Raw genomic sequence first — 21,046 nt, 5'->3', positions numbered from 1 at the left:
TCTGAAGCATTAGGGGGAAAAAGAACAAAGATAATAAATATATATAGCTAGGATATAAATGTATACTCACTAGTGAACCATGTACAAATGAAGAAACTTCAAAGATTTTGAAGGGAAATCTTTTATTTTTTCCTCTTAATTTGTCCCTTCAATTTCTCATGGCGCGCGCTGTTTGAAGCTTTAGAGGTTGATACCATTGTGCCTTTTGGAAGGAGCAGAAGGTGGAATAGGGATTCCTTTTGGCAAAGACTGAGAAAATGATGTATGCGGAGAATTATTGTGGGAATTAGGCAAAGGCTTAACATTAAAAAGTTGTGAGTTCTTTGTTGCATTTGCATGGTGATAATCAGCCACGAAAATCAAAAGAAGATGAAGAGAAAGTAGTAAGACTAATATTGTTGTGTTTTTAAACCTTTTCAACATCTCGAAAAGCTCTTGTAGTTGCAGTTATGGTGAAAATAAAAGGAAAGGAGTTGGAGGGCGGCTAAGTGTTGAAATATATAGAAAAGAGAGGTGATGTTTGTTGTGGAAATTCTTTTTTTTTTTTAATAGTAAGTGGAAATGTCTTGTTTCGTTTTATGTGTATGTTTTTCTTTTGTATGTGTGTGGGGTTGATAGGGGTGCGATGTCGGGTGGGGTGTGACTTGTGTCTGAAGTTTACGGATTTGGCTGCTTTAGTAATTTCTCTTTATTTTCCTACTTAAAATTTAATAGCCAAATACATTTGCCAACATAATAAATGTCCATATATAGGATAAGGTCTGTAGTAACTAATGCAAAAGTAATTAACTTTATGCAAGCATATAGTACTTGCTAATTGATAAGTCAAACGAATATACAACACTAATCTTGATATAATAAATGATGATCTCACTAAAGCATCGTTAAATACATCTTTCTGTGATATTCAAACTATTATATATGCTACGGAAGCACAATGCAATAATATACTTATGTTAACTTAGCTTATCCTTCCGTGTTTATTTTGTCATCCCTACTAGCAGATAGGCTATTAGGTTATTATAATTATAAGGTTTTTTTTAGAGGTAAATCAATATTGTCGAAATTGCTTCTAGTTAATTAGCAATTCTTATGGTTGAACCAAGATGTTGCTTAATTAACCCATGAATTACGATATGTCTAAGAAGTTCTTTTGATATTTCTGTCACGACCCAAATACCTAATCCGTGGTGATGGCGCCTATCGTGGTACTAGGCAAGCCGCCATTTTGAAAACAATTTCAACATTTAACAGAAATGAGTTAAGACATTTAAAAATAATTGGAGTTTACATAACAACGGGGTAAACCCAAATATAAGTGCAGAATAATAGCCCGACATCGGGATGTCACTAAGTCATGAGTATCTACAAGCAGTCTAGAAACATAGTTTACAATAGTCTGTGCCAAAAGTTAAAACAGAAAAGAAAAGATAACAAGAAAGAAGAGACAAGGACTGCGGACGCCGGCAACTACCTCGTAAGTCTCCGATAGTCAACCACGCACGAGAACAACACCCTCTGTGACCGGGCTCACCTGGATCTGCACATGAAGTGCAGGGTGTAACATGAGTACAACTAACTCAGTAAGTAACGGAAACAAATAAGGAACTGAGAAGCAGTGACGTGCTATGCAAATATAGTTCATTTCAAAAATTTCAGTAAAGAGTGAACATGCTTTCAAATCCGGCAGTTTAAGTCAAACCAGTTCGAGCTCAAGTAAACCAGATATAAAACCTTTTAGAAATTTGTACAACAACGACAGATAACAACTAAGCGCAACAATAATTGAAAGCAAGTACAACCTCTCAAGGCAACATTCAGTCAACAGCTCAATCACTCGGCTCTCATCCCTCAATATTCACACTCAATAGGTGCCTACGCTAACTGGGGGTGTACAGACTCCGGAGGGGCTCCTTCAGCCCAAGCTTTATATCGCTGCGGCGTGTAGCCCGATCCAATATATAAATAGCCATAAGGCTCGTTGCAGCGTGCAACCCGATCCAATATAGATAAATAATCCTAAGGCTCGTTGCGGCGTGCAACCCGATCCAATATAGATAAATAGCCCTAAGGCTCGTTGTGGTGTTTAACCCAATTCATATGCATTCACATAGCTCACAGCTTGGCAATCAGCCCCTACCTCAGTCACCAACCTCTCCAGTCCCTCTAGCTCTCAGAAATCATATAAATCGGCCCAAACAGAGAAAAAAACATGTATCAACAAGAAACAAAAAGAGACGGAGGTATGACACGCAAGTAATATCATGACCGAGAACAAAATAGCAAATAACAGCTAATTCAACAAGTAGACGACCTCAACGGGTCCCAACAATGATATAATAAGGCCTAAACATGATTTCTAACATGAATTGCAGTCAAATTTCCATAAAACATAGAGAACATTTAGTTATACAGTCTCACGGGACGGACCAAATTACAATCCCTTCTGTGCACACCCATACGCCCGTCACCTAGCATGTGCGTCACCTCCAAAATAGTTATACAATACAAAATCTGGGGTTGCATCCCTCATGACCAGATTTATAACTGTTATTTACCTCGGTCCGAGCAAAACCCTACTCCAAAATATCCTTGTCTAGCGAGTCGGTCCTCCGAATGTCCTGAATCTAGCCACAAGCAATACAATACAATTAATATAGGCTAAATGAATCAATTTCACAAGAAAACTACTAAATTAGACCCCAAAATCCGAAATTGGCTCAACCTAGCCCCCCGATCCCACGTCTCGAAATTAGACAAAAGTCACAAAACCCAAAAGCTCATTTATTCACGAGTCTAACCATACTAAATTTATCAGAATCTGACACCATTTGTTCATCCAAATCTCCAAAATTCAGGCTCCAATTCTTAAGCCCTAAACTCCCAAATTTCACTTCAAAATCTCATTAATTAGGCACACAAACACGACCATGCATCCTCAAAACTTCATCATCTACAACAGTAACCTACTTGGCAGCACCTTGCCGCATTGTGTTCCTAAGGACAAGCAAATAAGGGTCATAATATTGCCTATCTCTTATGCGCTCAAACAAAGAAGATCGAGCAATTGTACAAGCTAGAACACAGGTGGGATCAGAAGCATCCAACCTCACGAACTGATTGGCCAAGGCCTGAATATCTAATGCAATCCGTCTCTCACCGACGAGAATGTACGCAAGACTGCTCATACTAGCTGACTTCTTACTCAAAGCATCGGCCACCACATTGGCCTTCTCGGGATGATACAAGATGGTGATATCATAGTCTTTCAATAGCTCCAACCACCTCATCTGACTCATATTGAGTTCCTTCTGCTTGAAAAAATACTACAAGCTCCAATGATCTGTGAATAACTCACACGACACGCCGTATAGATAATGCCTCCAAATCTTCAGCGCATGAAAAATGGTTGCCAGCTCTAGGTCATGAACGAGGTAATTCTTCTCGTGAACCTTCAGCTGCTGCGAAACATATGCAGTTACCTTGACATCCTATATTAACACCGCATCAAGTCCAATACGAGATGCATCACAATATACCGTATAAGATCTTGAACCTGTGGGCAACACCAACACGGGCACCGTAGACAAATCAGTCTTGAGCTTCTGAAAGCTCGCCTCACACTCTTCTGACCATCTGAACGGGGCACCCTTCAGGGTCAGCAGTCACAGCAGCCGAGGTCCTGTTATACTTGTGGTGATCCGAGGCACATTACTAGATTTTGCCCTCGTACATCGAGCAGTTCTCAACATCAAGGTTCTCGTGCCATGGTCCCGCCACCGGGTTCTTCACGGCTCACTCAGCCAGCTAGAGGTAGGGGTCAGACAACCAGAGGTGGTGGTCAGTCCATTAGAGGTGGAGGTCATACTGCTAGAGGTGGAGGCCAGCCAGCTAGGGCCCGTCTTAGAGATGCAGTCCAGAGTGGTGGGTCCCAGCCCCGATGTTATACTTTTTCAGCCAGGCCTTAGGCTGAGTCTTCTGATGCCGTTATCACAGGTACTGTTTCAGTTTGCAGTTGAGATGCTTCAGTTCTATTTGATCCGGGTTCTACTTATTTGTATGTGTCATCCTATTTTGCTTCATATTTGGTTGTGCCCCGCTATTCTTTGAGTTCCCCCTGTGTATGTGTCCACACTTGTAGGAAATGCTATTGTAGTAGACCGCGTTTACCGATCGTGTGTGGTCACCTGGGAATTGTGAGACTAGTGTGTACCTTTTACTTCTCGATATGGTAGACTTTGACGTTATCTTAGGTATGGATTGACTGTCACCTTATCACGCTATATTGGATTGTCACGCCAAGACGGTGACCTTAGGCTTGCCAGGGTTGCCTCGATTAGAGTAGGGACTCCTAGTCATTCTACCAGCAGGGTTATCTCTTATATGAAGGCTCGGCGTATGGTCCATAAGGGATGTCTAGCTTATATGGGTCATGTCCGCTATTTTAGTGCGGAGGTTCCTTCTATGGATTCGGTACCAGTTGTCCGTAAGTTCCATAGGTATTTCCTGCAGACCTGCCGGAAATACCACCCGACAGGGATATCGACTTTTGTATTGACTTGGTTCCGGGTACTCAACTCATTTCTATTCTGACAATTTCTCTAGGCAATATTTGGGCACTGTAATGCTAGTGAAGGACTCACGACAATATCCGAATATTCTAAATAATTGACTCATTGGCCAGGCAAAAATCTAGAAAATCTTCCCTGGTACGAATACCTAAAAGCTAAGGTGTAATTTGTTCACAACTTTCTAAGGTGTAAAAGCTAAGGTGCCCAAGAAGGGCACGTAAAATAGAATTAAAAAGAAGTGCAACTTTTTATCAAGCACAAAGATAGAAAAAATTGTTATTTGCGTCATATTAGGCTTCTGTATATTCATGTATGTATATTTTATCTATGTAGAGTTTTTAAATTAATGAGAATGATGTAGTTTATTATTAAGTATTTAAGATATCTTCGTTTAATTAAATCTAAATTAATAGTATGATTAAATGACTTACCAATAAATAAATTGACCAAAGAAAAAAGGAAAGGAGGAAAGGGAAATGCGAGCATTGAATGCAAGATATATATAGCAATAAATGTGGAGAGGTATGAAAACACGGAGCATTAAATTCAGGGAGAGCAAGAACACATGTTTTCTTGGACCAAGTTGCCTTTGAATCTGGTGGAAAAAAGAAATTCCAAAAGGAGTATATTCACATGAGTAATTGGAGTTATAATAAAAATATGTAGTGTTAACTTTATTATCTTTTCAAAATATGATATTCAAATTTTCCAAATGATTTTACTTGTATTTTATGCCAAGCATAAGTATGTAAGCAGCAAGAGTGTGGGAAACCAGGAGCAATAAATATTAGGAAATCTGTTGTATTAGCTTCGACATATTGTCCCTTCCATTTTCCTAACCAAATTTTAAAATTGGTTCCTGATCGAAAAGTGATGATAGAACCACTAGAAAATACAAATCACAAACAAACAACAAGGATCCAATTATTTGGAGTCTTAGAAATGGGAAGAGTCGGGTAGACGAAAGCCCTAATTAAACTGTATATAAGCTCATAAAAGAAGAGGCAATGATAAGTGCACAGAAATTTATATGCATCGGATGTTTACACCAATAGCTTAGTTGACCTCAATTTATTTTAAAAAATATTTTTTTAAAAGTGCCTTTGAAAAGGTATTTTGGTTGAGAACAATTTATATTTGGCTAATTAATTTGAGAATACTTTTAAGCAACAATTAGTGTTTGACCAAACTTTTAAAAGATGCTTCTAAATCTATTTTTCTCAAAAATGTTTTCTAAAAGGTGGTTTTTGGAGGAAAACAATTTTTTTCTGCTTCTCAAAAACTATTTCTGCTTCTACTCAAAGAGACTTTTACTTTTTCTAAAAGTTAGGCCAAATATCTTAACTTTGAAACAAAACATTTTAGGACAAAAAGATGCACGACCAAATAGGCTATAAACCAATGAATGTAATATATGTATTTTGATGCATATACACATTTATCGCTTAATTATAATCAAATAATATATATTATCACTTTAACTTTAACTGTTAAGCTAAGGTTGAATTGTTTGATTACTAAGTGCTCTCTTTGGAGTATTAATACGGACTGGTCCAAAGTTTTTTGTTAATAAGGGAACTTGCAGCCACTATCCTTCGGGTGCACATAAGGTAAACCTTGCACTTGTGTAATAGCTCACAAATCATACGGGAAGATAAACTTAGTCCAAATTTACGAGTCTTGTAGGGTGGTTTTCTTTACTAGTTAGTGGAATTATGTTCTATCAATGTATGATCACTGACTCAGCGGCAAAATTAAAGTTTACACATATGTGAATTCTAAGTTAAAAATGTAAATGGTAAAACATAAATTTGACTTATTTTTAATTGTGTAAATACATAGTGTATAATTTGACCCAAAAGTCGCAACCAAAAGTTCTTATAAGATTGAAAGCATTTGTCACAAGTATATCTATAAGTCGGTCTCACAAGATTTTATTGTAGGCAAACTATAAGAACTTTGAAACCTAAGAAAATGGAAAAAATATAATAAAAGGATAAAAGAGAAGGGGCCTAGAGACAAAGGGGCAAAGCAGAGTGCTAAAATGTTGGAATATATTTGAAATGGAGGAAAAGGGGGAGAGTGTAGTAGGGTTTGGTAGGCAAGTGGAACCCATTGAAATAAATGGCCGACTTGGGGTTAAACTAAAACTACTCAATAGTTGTTTCTTGGCCCTTTCATCTATTCTTCACTGTAATTTGAACAGGGAATGTTGTCTATTTGCTTTATCTGAGCTTCTTTCGTGCATTGTCTCTTTCACATATTTAATGCTGACATTTAATGAAGTTTGCAACCAATCAACAGAGATTTGCTAACCCTACCTAAATTGACTTCGTCGTTGCAATTAATATATCACTTGTTCTCTTTCTACCACAATGGTTCGACTAGAAATTGCGTATAATATATAGTTCAATGATTTTAGCAGGAAAAAAAGAAGTAATTTTGATGATCATTTAGGAAATTAACCTCAACTCTCAGATCAAAAAGGGGGAATTGTCTCTACATCCTTGAAACGATGAGAGGAAAATGATAGGTCAAATTGTCCTTAAGTTGTATTTCAGTGGTATGCACTATGCACCTTTTCTCATACAAATTGAAAATCAAATATTTTGTGAAGAAGACATTTAAATTGCATGTTATAAAGGAAAATTATCTTCATAATTCCGTTGTAAATTTTAAGAAGAACAAACAAACCAAAAAGAAATGTGATAGGAATAAATTACTTTACCAAAGAGCTGACTCTAACTCGATATTTTGGCATGCAACAGACTGAAATAATGAATGAATATTACTGTTTGACCACAAAATTTTAAGCCCTTTTAGTTAAACTAGTTTTGTAAAATAGACAAGGGATGAATCCGAGTTATTAGTAATGAATTCCAGATCTGAAATTAAATAACTTGGACGATGCAGGACCGTGTTCAGGTCAGCAAACACCGAGTTAATGCTCAATGACTATTGATAAATATGAGGATGAAAACATGCAATAAATGTGATAAATGACATTGAATGTAATAAGAAGGAATTTGTCACCCAAATATTGGATGAGATGGATGATTCCTTCCTCTGACTACAACGTGTGATAGCAGACAATGGAAATGAACTATGTGTTCTTGGATCTTGTGAACTCAAGAGGAATGTTCTGTAATGGAATCAAACAAAGGAGACAAGACAAGCTTTTTGTATATTCTTGATAGTCAACTCTTTACCAGGATCTTTCATAAAAGTTCCGAATCCCCTTTTGTTTTCTCTTTCTCCCTATTCATAAGGGATATCTCTAGAAAATCCTAAAAAAATACAATATGGGGGAATATTCAATAGAATATCCCTATTCATAATCCTAGGAATATTCTAATAGTTGTAGCTGTTTGCTCTCTATTCAACCTCAATACTGGTCTCTCCCTTTGAGCGACTCCTCGCCACTGGACGTGCTTGGTTTCGACCTCGGCCTCAGCTCGTCCGTCTGCATTCGCTAAACTAGACCAAATTTTGACCTATACAGTTAGTCCCTCCGCTTATTGAAGTTGTCCTCTTGGGAGTCCTTGATGAGCGAATTTTATCTGTATCTAATCACAAGATATTTCGCCGTGGCGAATGAGCCGAATTGGTCGGGGTCGCGTTGATGATGGGTCGACTCAAAGGTTGTGGTTGGCGTGGCTAACATAGGAGGACGTCATGGCCACACGCGTCATCATTATGCATCTTCCCGATGCAATGCACCATTTCCAGTGCCTTTGTTGCTTCGATCTTAGTGTCAATGACAGTTTCTTGCATCGATTTGGGTGCTATAATACCTTATAAATAGGGGAAGGGAGATTCAAAAATGAGACTTTTCGAAATTCATACTCCTTTGGTACTTTGCTTGTTCTTCTGCTTCTTCTCTAACCCTTGCTTCCGATTTACTTATGCTTTTCAGCTCTAGCTTTCTTGTTGATCAAACACTTTCTCATTGATACCCTTCTTCCAATTCTACTATATACATGTCTCTTGCAAAAATGACAAACTCTCCTTACACTTCTAATATAGTTTCCGATGACATCCCTTTATCGGCAGCTATGCCTTCTGGTAGTGGCGAACTCACGGTTGCGGAAGACGAAAGTTTTCCCACGGTGGAGGAGATAGTTCCTCGGAACCCGTCGGTTAGAAATGACTTTCAGAAAGAACCTACCCCTGCTCCTGAGCAGGTACTATCAGTCATGGAGTCGAAGAAAATATCGGACCTGCTGTCTAAATTCCGTATTCCTGCTCACGTCGATATTGTCCCGGCGGGGAGTGACTCAATACAAGTTCACTGACCTGGGTATTGCGCTTTCTACCAATACCCGTTTTTGGTGGGTTGCTCTCTTTCTCTTCCCCCATTCGCTGAGGCGTTCAGCCGCTTTTATGACATCTGCTCGGCACAACTTTCCCCTTACCTATATAAAGCCTTTTTGATGTTGGCAAAGTTCGCAGAGTTAGCCGGTTGCGAAGTCTCCATTCGTCATCTACTGCATCTCTTCTCGCCCAGTTTCTACAGGGGCACGCTGATTCATCTCCGTCAGCGTGGGACTAAAGGATTGGTGACAGGGATGGATGACAAGGCGAACTGCCAGTTCTAGTGCAATTACTTCTTCGTCAGGACCAAACACGTAGTGGCGGACCCAGCCGGGTTCCCTGGGCAGTGGACCTTTAATCGTAAGGGCCTTTTACCGTTCGTAATATATTTTGTTTATCTCTCTTCTTTTTGTTTCTGACTTGCTCATGTCTTTCTACTTTCAGCTGGTAAACGTCCACCTCCCTTGGTTCCTGATATCGAGGACTAGGTAACTCGCGTCTTACCTTATACTATGTGGATTCGCGACTGGATGTCCTTTAATAAGCGGTTCGGTCCCAAGCCTTTGACTAGTGAGTTTGATTCCCATTTCTACGACCCTTTCATTTTCATTATAGCTTACCACTGTCTTGTCATCATTCTTTGTTAAACATGATTTTCTCTTTGCACTGGTTGGCGAGCTTCCAAGAAGGCGAAGGCTCCGGTGCCCGCATTCCGCCAGGCAGTAACTTCGGCTGGAATGCAATATACTGGCTGAATCTATACGAGAGGGTCAAACTCTAGCTCCGCCGTTGGGTGATTCCGCCCTACAGGCAGGCATCACGTCGGTTGAGACCTCTGATCGCCGCGTCGTGCACCTAATTGATGAGTTGTCTTATGACGAGGGGGAAGCAGTATCGAGAAAAAGGCGGAGGGTGGAGACTAGAAGGGTTGGTGCTGCCGATACCGAGTCATAAAGGCCCATTGTTTTGGATGTGGCCCCCTTACCAGGCATTGAGACTGCTCCTGTGCCGACTATCATTTCAGAGAAAAGACCATCAGAGGTTGAAGGGACCTTCGATAGAGAACCTGCACAAGCAGCCAGGGTTGGCTCCTCATCAGCAGGCGGAAGGGATAAAACCATCCTCGTAGAAGATGATGGGTCGAGCTCCAATGTCGACCTTGAGGAGGTGCGGGCTTTTGAGGAGAGGTTCTCTCGAGTGGAGATAAGGACAGAGGGGCCTGCTCGGCACATAGTCATCCCCGTAGATTATGACCTCTTGGTCAATTCTGAACGAGCGGTGCTGACCTTCGCTCCTCTGTGTACGGATTCTAAGAATAGGATGTTGCAGACGCTGAAGGATGCGGATCTGTCGCTGGGTATATCTGGCATGGCCTTGCGAGTAAGTTTGCTTTTCCCATGTTAAGTTAGTTTATTTCGTATGTGTAATTTACTTCTGCTGACCTGTCTTCTTTCGTGTGTCAGACCCTCATTATGGAGATTGAGCGTGATCGATAATCGGGTCGATGCAGCTTTTACCCGAGAAGGTCGAGATCGAATCCATAGGGAGCTAGATATATTTGGAGTTGGATTCCTATCTAATCTAGAAATGTGTAGTGCTTTTAATTGCACTTCCAATCATTCTTGTTTGTTTGTTACTTCTAAATTTAATACTATTGATGTAAGAAATTAATCTAAATGGATATTTTTGTAGGGTTTTCTAAATAGGTAAAGAGGCACTAGGGAAGTGACTTACTCCTATGTGAGTATCTAACGGGATCTCAAACTTAGGGCAATAATGTTATAGCTGGGGTCATGATATAGCCAATGCACGAAGCTACTCACTCTACACCTCTCGGTAGTAAGAGTGACTTTGCCCTAATTGGCTTTCTTAAGCCCAATTGGGTGTTCAATTTGTGCAAGCAATGTTGGCTCAAGTCGGGTATTACTATCTCTAGGTTTAACCCTTTAATTGAGGCTATCAATCTCTTGAATACACCCCAATTCCTTGTTGGCCTGAAATTCCTAGACTTAGTCTCTCTTTCTCAAGAAGAGCCTAAGTCAAAAAGGCACAAATTAGTGTTTGCAACCACTAATCAACATAAAAAACATAAATCAGGCCAAATATCCATCACCCATAAACATCTAAGCCCTAAAATAAGAGACCCATTAAATACCCACACTAGGGTTGAGCTACAACCCTAGATAATGGGTTTAACTACTCATAATTGAAGAAAAAATCATAGATTGAGATGAAGAATAACCCATAAAATGTAATTACAAGATAAGAAACTAAGATTAATTGCTAAACTAGCTATAATATTTCTCAAAATAGGTAAAAGTCATCGTTCACGTGCTCACTACTGATAAGATGACCTAAAAATCTGAAAACAAAGTATTTATACACAACTAAATTTTCCGGACAAAAATGCCCCTAATGGAGGTACCGCTGACAGCGAAAAATGGACCGCTGTAGCAGTGAGGCTACCACAGCCGCATAAAATCCATCGCGGACCGCGGTTTTCAATATTTGGCTCAACTGCAGGTTCTCTGAACTCCTTTAAAGTGATCGCTGTGGCGGTGGAGGCACCGCTGCCGTATAAAATCACTGCGGACCGTGGTAGCTTGAATTCCAAAAATGTCAACTCTATGAATCCTTGACACTGTGGACAACGATTGTGGTGGGTCTTCTACGTCTGCGATGGATATTCGGCTATAGCGCTGCTTTGACTTGGTTTTGAACTTGTGCAGGTTTCACTCCTTTTTTGAGCTGGTTATGACATCCTTGTCCCTTTTTGACCAAACACTACAAACAAACACAACAAGTTAGCTTTTGGGGAATACTTGTACACATTTTAGTCCAAAACTCAAGCAATAATGAGCATAAACTAGACTAGAATCCCTAGTTATCAACTCCCCCAAACTTAAGTTTTTGCTTGTCCTCAAGAAAACAAAGTAATTCCCACCTCCTCAAGATAAAAGAAAGGAAAATTCAGCTGTCCTAAAGTAACCTCATCAAGAATCAATTGGGACTAACAATTACCCTGAACTCAAATGCATTATCAACAATACACAACCTTTTAGCACCCTGGCTATAGTACGACATAAACGCATCAAAAGTTGACTCAACTCATCAAGAAAACTCTTTCTGTTACATTGGTCACTGTGGAACCCAAACTCATACTCCTCAACTCTCCACAAGCAAACTTCACTTTTGGATTGTAGCACTCACAACGAGGATTGTAGAAAACACACTCATCTCTCTCAAAGGAAGGTCACAAGTCTGGCTCTAAGTACCATAAGCTTGCCCCTTATGTGAGTCACCACTAATGTAAGCTCACTCAACTCAAGATCATATTGGGCTTTTGTGGGAATGTAATGAAGGCTTTTGGTTCAGGGTAGGATATATTGGTCTAAGAAGGTTTCATCTTCCCTTAAGCACTTCATTTTCTTTATTTTGGCACACATTTTCTTGATTCTTTGAGTCATTTACTTCTTCTTCAGGGGCTAGAGAGACACACTGTCACTCTTTCTTGTTCATTTCAATTCTTTTTCTCCTTTCTAATGTTTCCATGCCTTTCATCTTTTTCTTTCGTTGAATCCCTTCATTTCTTCTACATTGTTCATTTGCTTTTTGAATTTTTGGCTTTTCTTTCTTTTTCTTTTTCTTTGCCTTTCCTTTTCTTCATTTTGTACATTTATCACTTTTGCATTCCTCATATCTCCCCCCAAACTTATTCTTTTGCCTTGTGCTAAGGAAAGATAGGGTGCCAAGAAAGGTTCATTTTAGAACGGATAAATGTTTGTACCATGGTTATTGAAAGAATGAAATCTAAGACTTAATAGGGTTGTCTAGGGATATCATCATTGGTAGGCTATGGACGTTTTCAAGTTTCAATTGGGATCAAAGAGAGCCTATAATCACTTCTCCAGCCGAGCTACACTTAAGATTTCGCCTAGGCAAACATTCAGGGAAAGTTCTAGACTCATTAGCACGGGACTTGGACTTGCAAAACAATACCTCACCACACAAGCTATAGGATTACTAAAGAAACAAAATCGGGGGTCCACAACAACCTTAGCTAAGATTTGAGCAACACACATGTTTCCGAGAAACCACTCGATAATTGTTTAGCCAACACAAGAGTCTTAAGGTCACAACTATCACCATCCTATACACAACAATTTGTTTTTAACCATAAGGTCAAAGGTAAATATGTTAGGCCCAAGTGAAGCTTTGCCTGAGGCACCATTGCTCACTAACTACTATTTACACAAAAACAAAAAGAAAAATAGACTCAAACCCTTAAGAAGGTTGTCATGCCATCCATAATCGAGAAGAGCCACCCGATTTACACAAACTCCACCTTTGGAAAGAATCGTGGCATTAAGAAAACCAAAACGTATTGATCACGCAAAAATTGTAAAATAAGAAGCTACGAATCGAAAAAGAAGCTATTAAATGAAACAAAAAAGCTATTAAGGAAATTACGAAAGAAGCTATGAAGTAAAATACGGAAAGTAAACTGAATATGTACAAAATGCGGGTTTAGATGAATATACATAAAAAGGGATGAATATATACATAAGAGTAATTTTATATACAGACCAAGATAGAACAACAACAACAACAACCCAGTATAATCCCACTTAGTAGGGTCTGGGGAGGGTAGTGTGTACGCAGAACTTACCCCTACCCTGGGGTAGAGAAGCTATTTCCAAATAGACCCTCGACATCCTTCCCTCCAAGAACTTCCCGCCTTGCTCTTGGGGAGACTCGAACTCACAACCTCTTGGTTGGAAGTGGAGGTTGCTTACCATCAGAGCAACCCCTCTGATAGAACAATAACAGAAAGTAAAATAAAAGGTAAAGTTATATACATACCAAAAGTGAAAAATAAGCATAAAGACGGAAAATAGTGTCATAATTACAATCTAACTACCAAATCAAAAATCAAGGTAGGGCCACCCCCCTCAAATGAAAGATAGCATTGTCCTCAATACTAACTAACCAAAAATAAGCTCAAAAAGTAAGATAGAGAGTGAAGTAACCTCCCTATGGATCCTCCGTCTGCATGGGCTCCTATGGTAGCATGGGCTCCTATAACTGAGTGGGGTCCTGTGTTAGCACAGAATCCTATGGCTGGGCACCTGGATCATCTGTCCCGGGGGCCTGTGGCTGGCCAGAAGTAGCACCCTCCGTCTCCTGCAACTCAATCTCAACATCATCCACCTGGGGGATCATCCTTCTCCTCTTTGGAGCTCTCTCAATCTCCCGCTCCGGAACTTGCTTTGTCTGAGCTGCTGGAGGCTGATCGTGCAATAATAACTCCAAAGGCAAATGGTCAGCTGCCTTCATCTTCTCCACTCTCCCCTCAGTTCCTGAACCGACTCCTTCTTGGCCCGCATCTTCTTGAGCTTCTTTGTGTACTTGCTCAGCTCCTTAAGTGTTTTCCCTTGATCAGCAAGAGCATCCATTATCAACTTTTGGTTATCAAGGAGCTTCTTCTGGTTGTCCAGAAGCTCCTTGAGAGTTTCCTATACCGAAGCTGACACCTACGGCTGTGAGGGCACTGACTGAGCTGCTACTAAACTAGAGAGTACAGACAGCTTAGAAGTTGCTGCCTGCATCCAGTTGTTGATACTAGAGAGTGTTTGGCTCAATCTGTGGGTAGTCAATAGGTATGCTGAGGAGGATGGAATATCTGGAGGAGTAGAAGTAGGTGGTCCGGGGGAAGGCTCTGGTATGGAAGTAGGAGACTGAGAAGAAGTGACTACTACTACTGGCTCTTCAGACTGACCAGTAGAAGTAGTGGCTTTGCCCTTGGATTCTTTGGCTTTGGGGTTGTCTGGACACTTGAGGCTGTACCATGAAAAGGGCATTTTTGGTTTCACCTTCACATCAAAGTTTCTTTTCTCCACCTCCTGATCTTCGAAGTACATTATGAGGAAGTTTGGGAAGGGATACGATCTGTCACCCTTATTGACCACCCTGGTGATCACCCTAGACATAACATTACCGATATTGATCGGGAACCCCGCCATAATAGCTGCCACTAGTATTGCCCTGGAGACCGACAAGGTGTTTTCATGGGTGGTGGGGTCTAGCTTGCTATACACAAAAGTCTCCCACCCTTTTGCCTCAAAGTTCATGGTTTTCCTCAAGATAGGGACCCCTGCTATCAACCATGCTGGGGTGGTGCCCGAGAGAGTCAAATATGATGCCAACCACGGATAGGCTGCCTCATCAAGTGCCACCTTCTCCAAGTACAATGCTTTATCTTCCTCATTAAATCCCAGGTATTCATTTATTGTCTTCCCATTAAACTTCACTTTCAAGTTCCGCACTTTAGTCACTTTGGTATCCTTCTTGATGTGGGAAGCATTGGCGTAAAACTCTTTGACTAAGTGCTCGTTTGCTTCTGACACCCTGCTGGTGAAGTAATCCCACCCCACTCATTCATTGAATTGTTGTTTCACGTTGGGGTTGTGTGGCAGGAGATCCCTCTCTATGAACTGGTGCTCATGAATAAGTGACCTTAGAGGCCACCACTCCCAGAACTTGTGATAAACCATCTCACTGACGAACCTCTTTAACAAATATCGAGGTTTCTAGTTCTTTCCACACACCCAGTTTGAGGCACACCCCCTCCCTCTTAATCCGGTATCCTAACATCTACATCCTATCCAGGTGACGAAGGTGTAGGTGAGGTTGAAGCTGAACTATCATTGCTTTCTGCTGAGCCCTCAAACGACTCAGAAGATACATGAACTGGAGCACGAGCAGTAGGGGAGGCTGGAGGTGTGGGTTCATCTCTCAACCTACGTCTCTCTGGGAAGTTGGGTACATATTCATGCACCAAATCAGACTCTGATGCCTCCCGGGAGGGCAAGTACTCACTTCCCTCAGAATGCGAAGCAGCTCTATCTACAGCTCTAATGGTTTTTCTGGTTTCCCTAATTGTTTTTCGAATCGCTGGGGTCAATTTAATAATGCCTCGTCCCCTACCTTGGAAGGACTCTGCTCTACCCTTTTATGTGTCACCAGCTCCTCTAGATTTAACCATTATTTGCAAGTACAATCAGTTGAAATTTGTTAGTGCAAATACTAGAAGAAGTAGTGTAGAATATTAGTTGACTGTGCAAGAACAAAATAGCAGACCGCGGACCGTGAAAAAGGATCGCGGCCGCAAAGGCTGCATTGCGGACAACAAAAAATCAACCGCGGCCGCGAAGATGTGGGATTTAGACTACCCACTCTCTAATTTAGTTGCACTGTAGACCGCGGAAAAACCTTCGCGGCCACGGAGAGGCACCTCTGCCAGCGGAAAATGCCACCGCTGATCACGGTTATCAAGATTTAATAATCTCACAAAACAAAGATGACTGCGGACCATGGAAAAACAACCGCGGACTGCGAAGGTTAAATTAGGGCTCAACACTTAGGGTTACTAAATTTTCATACATTTTGGCATTAATCAACATATTATCAATCCCGCTAGGTAGTTAATAACAATTTAAACTAATTGAAACATAATCTAATTAACACTATGGAACCCTAAGTCAAAATTGAAAGAAAAAGGATGAAGAAGAAGTAATAACTATCAATTTAAAAGAAAATAAAAACATAATTAAAGACTAAGGGTTGATTGGAATTACCAGATGTGAAATGTGAAACAAATTAAGCTCAGTTCTTGTGTTTGTGCAAATTAGGGCGTGAGTGAGCAGTAGTCTATGTTGTTTGAGAATGCAAAGAGCAAAAAGTGTAAAAGGGGGCCCTGAGGTTCTATTTATAGACACGCCTTGGGACCCACACATTCTTACCTACCACGACAGCGGTTGAATCTTTAGAGAACCCCCACTTTGGACTATTTAGCATTACTGACCGCAATCAAATTTCGCCCCCGCGATAAGGCCACATCGGACCGCAAAAAATGAAGCGCGGTCGTGGTCCAAAATTCAGAGTGTGACACATTTTTGCCAGCATCAAACATCCCTATTCATATCTTACAACCATTTAGTCCAAAACAAATCCTATACTAAAAGAAAAATCAAAGAAAAACAAGAAGAAAAACACATGGGTTGCCTCTTAAGAAGCGCCTGATTTAACATCGCAGCACGACGAAGGTTACCATCAATCACTTGAGATGGATCACTGCCACCACGTGGTTGTCATCAAACTTGCCAAGATAGTACTTGACTCTGTGCCCATTAATTCTGAAGATCTCACCATTTTTGTTTTTCAAATCAAGAGCACCAAACGGAGTCACAAGAACCATCTCAAAAGGTCCATTCCATTTTGACTTAAGATTTCCAGAAACAGTCGTAAACGGGAATTGAACAAGAGAACCAAATCACCTACTTTGAACTCCTTGCTACGAGCATATTTGTCATGTAAGTACTTCATCTTGTCCTTATACAAGGACGAGCTGGAATAGGCATGGAACCGAAACTCATCAGGCTCATTAAGTTGCTCCACCCGAAGATTTGATCCAACATCCCATTCAAGATTTAACTTCCTCAAAGCCCACATGATCTTGTGCTTTAACTCAACCGGTAGATGGAAAGCTTTCCCAAACACCAACCGGTATGGAGACATACCAATCGGAGTCTTCTAAGCAGTCCTGTAAACCCATAAAGTATCATCCAATTTCTTGGACCAGTCGGTCCTATTTTCATTGACGGTCTTCGACAATATGCTCTTAATCTCCCTATTGGAGACCTCAACTTGCCCACTAGCTTAAGGATGATGTTGATACCCAATTTTTCCCTATATATTTTCAATATGCAAAATATCTTCAAAATAGCATATATATGCATATATAAGCATATCCAAATATTTTATTATTTTTCCATAATTTTTAAAGATTTAAATTGATTTATTTTTCCCTCTTTTATCCACAAAATCTCAATAATTATTTCCAAAATTATTATTTTTGATGATTAATTTATTAAATTCTTATATTTATGCCAAAATATGGCTAAGGTGATTTTTTTACATATTTTTACAAATTCATTTAGTATTTTTAAAGCTAATTGCACATAATTATAATATTAGCCATTTTTAGGTTTAGATTTGTCTCATGTTTATAAAATGGGATCCTATATTTTTAAATTGTCAATTATATATTATAAATCATTTTAGTATCTTCAATTTGTTTTCAGAAATTTATTTACTATTTTTTATAAATTAAAAAGGGAAAAGTGGCTATTTAAATTTTAGCCCAAAATCCCAAATTAAACCCAATTTTCCCGGCCCAATTTCATTTTAAACTCGACCCCCAACCCAATTAAACCAACCCAACCTGGGCCGTTGATCATTCAGATCAACGACCACCATTACCCCTTACCTAAAATAAACCTAAATGACCCCTTACCCTAATTCACTTTTCACCAAACGCCGCCTCTTAATCCCTTCCCTTTCAATTCTCTCTGCAACCTCACATGAACCCTAGTCTCCACCATCTAATTCCACCTTAATCCACCTCAACCCCTGCCTAATCCATGGCCTCTCATGGCCATTTGAGATGTGTACCAGCCTCCTATGGCTCTTGGGTATTTGTTTCCGTGATTTCATGGCCAGACCTCAAAGAGATCTGGTCTAGTCCTTGCTCAACCTTTATCTCTGGTCTTTCTCCGGCCAGCCATGGCCATTCAAGTAAGATCCCTGACTTTTCCGGCTAGATCAGTAACTTTTCAAGGTCTTTCTCACCTTTTCTGGGTTCGCTGAAACCCTAGCTTTAAAATCTTTTGATTTTATTTTAGATCTATCTTAGATCTGTGCTTACTACGATCTTTTTAAGTGTTTTTGTTCTGAAGGTTCTTCAATTTTCTTTCAAAATGACTCTTCATTTTTTCAACGATTAGGGTTTCTCTTAACTTCTTTTAAAAGATCTCTTCTCTGATTTTGTTTTACGATTTTACTATGTTCAAACAACTTGTTATGCTTTCCTTCTACTTGATTCAGCATGTTGAAAACCTTAGTTCCTTTTTGGTCTCATCCGAGTTCTGAAACTGTTTGTTTAAATGTGTACTTGTTCGATTAAGTTCTTTGTTTCTGACTCTCTTCTCCTTGTTTGACTTAACTGATTTGAGTTCTTATCATCTCTTAAACTTGACTACTATCGAAGCCCTAATTTTTTAAAAGGGGTTTTCCTCACTTATTACTACTGTGAGACCTTTACTTGTTTTTAACTCTCTTACCTGTTACTATGTTCTTCTTCACTATTGATTCTATGTGACTACTTGACCTACTTGACTACTGTGTTTCGAATATTTTTCTTACTGCTGAATCCTAGCTTACCCTTACTGCTACTGTATGTTTGTGTTGCTTCTTTTTGTCAACATGACTGTTCATTCCTTGCTATTTATATGATGAGGTGCAAAATTAAGGCCCTTTCTTGATTGATTCCGACTCCCTCAATCTTACGACTGATTGCAAAGGGTTCCCTTATAAACCCTAATTTTTTACTCATTGGTTTAAAATTAATTGATTCCTTTCCTTTACTGTGATGTTTGATCTTGCTGAATCCTCTCCCAAAACTAAGCATATTTTGTACTTAGACTAGATTATTTACTTCATGCTTTTACTGCCCCTTATATGGCAATAATCAATCTGTCTCAAGCTGATTTCTTGCCTCAATTAAACCTGTTAGTATCCGTTAAGCAGTGATTCCTTAATTAAAGGGAATCACTTATGTTAATTGATTCTGATTGTAATTATTTCCATGTTTGTTTTAAGACTTTACTTATTACCTTATTTTTCACTCGCTTTCAAAACTATAAATACCCTCACTCTATTCTTTCAAAGACACGAACAATTTGAGTTCATAACACACACTTACACTCAAAACTCTCTCTTTTCTCTACTACTACTTGTGCTACTGCTTTGTCTAGCCGGCTAAAAGCCAAGGCTAGACCGTAGAATCTTGCTTACTTTTCCTTTTTGTACTTTGCTTCTTTACTGGTATATCCTAGTTAATTTTCAAGCCTCAACAACAACATGTTTTCTTTAGTTGCTCCAATTTCTTTCATTCTTGTCTACTCCTGCTTATGTTTCTGCAGTCAAGTTGCATTACTAGCATGCTTTAATATTCTCCCTTCCCTTTTAAATTAATTCTTTCCTATGTGTACTCTATCAGTCACTTGTTATGTGTTTGGTGAGTTATGAATCCCAAACCCCCATATCCCCTCTATGTGTTTGTATTCTTTGGCTGGTTTGTGGGCATGCCAGCATCAGCTATTGTTGTGTATGACCAAACCTGACCCCTACTGGGGTCATATGCTTCATGCAATGTATCCCCAAAACCCCTTGAACCCTTTGTGTGACTACTGATTCTGTGTGTTTGAGTTTTGTTCATTACCCCAACTGATTTCAAACACTTCTGCTCCTGATTACTTTCAAAATAGACTTGCCAGCCCAGTTTTAAACAAACTCTTTTTTTTTTCAACTATGTTATGCACTTCCACTATATTCTTAGAACCTAGGTTATGCCCCTCTTGTGTGAACCTTTCCTTGGGACCCTTGAGCTCCATCTGAACTTGGACACATAAGGGCTGGCCCTTTCATACCGTACTCATTTCTGTCTGATTATGCAAATCTGGGTGTACGCACTGCCTGAGATCCCATGAGGTCCTTAGGGAACTTTGACACACCCAAGTATGAGAAAACTTTGAAATTCTGGTACTGAAGTGGTTCATTACATAACTCGAACAGGAAGTCAAGATCAGGCTTTCCTTTCGGTGTAATTTTTGTATTTCTACACTTCTTTTGTAATTCAATCATTTGGGCTGTAATAATTTGTAAACATTATTGGGGATGGCTAATGAAAAGGGATGGGGTAATTATGCATGCTTTAGCTATTAGAGGGTAGATAACATGCATATAGGTGTATTTTTGATATGATTTGTTAGAGAACATGCCTATAGGATTTGCTTTGGTTTAACAAAATTCTGCCTGCTTTCACATAATTAGAAACCATGTCTATAGGATCTAAATGGCCTTTAATAGAAATCATGCCTATAGGAACTTCGCTTTGATCAAATAAATCCTGCCTACTCCACTTCATGTTCAATTAAATATCATATCTGTAGGATTTAAAATCAGTTGTAATAGAAATCATGCCTATAAGGTCTAAAACCAGTTTAGTTAAAAATATTTGTTGGATTCGTGCCTGTCTGAAT

This window comes from Nicotiana sylvestris, chromosome 6, assembly GCF_000393655.2.
Source record: "Nicotiana sylvestris chromosome 6, ASM39365v2, whole genome shotgun sequence".
In the NCBI taxonomy this organism is placed as follows: Eukaryota; Viridiplantae; Streptophyta; class Magnoliopsida; order Solanales; family Solanaceae; genus Nicotiana; species Nicotiana sylvestris.
Note: the sequence above shows the minus strand (reverse complement) of the source record.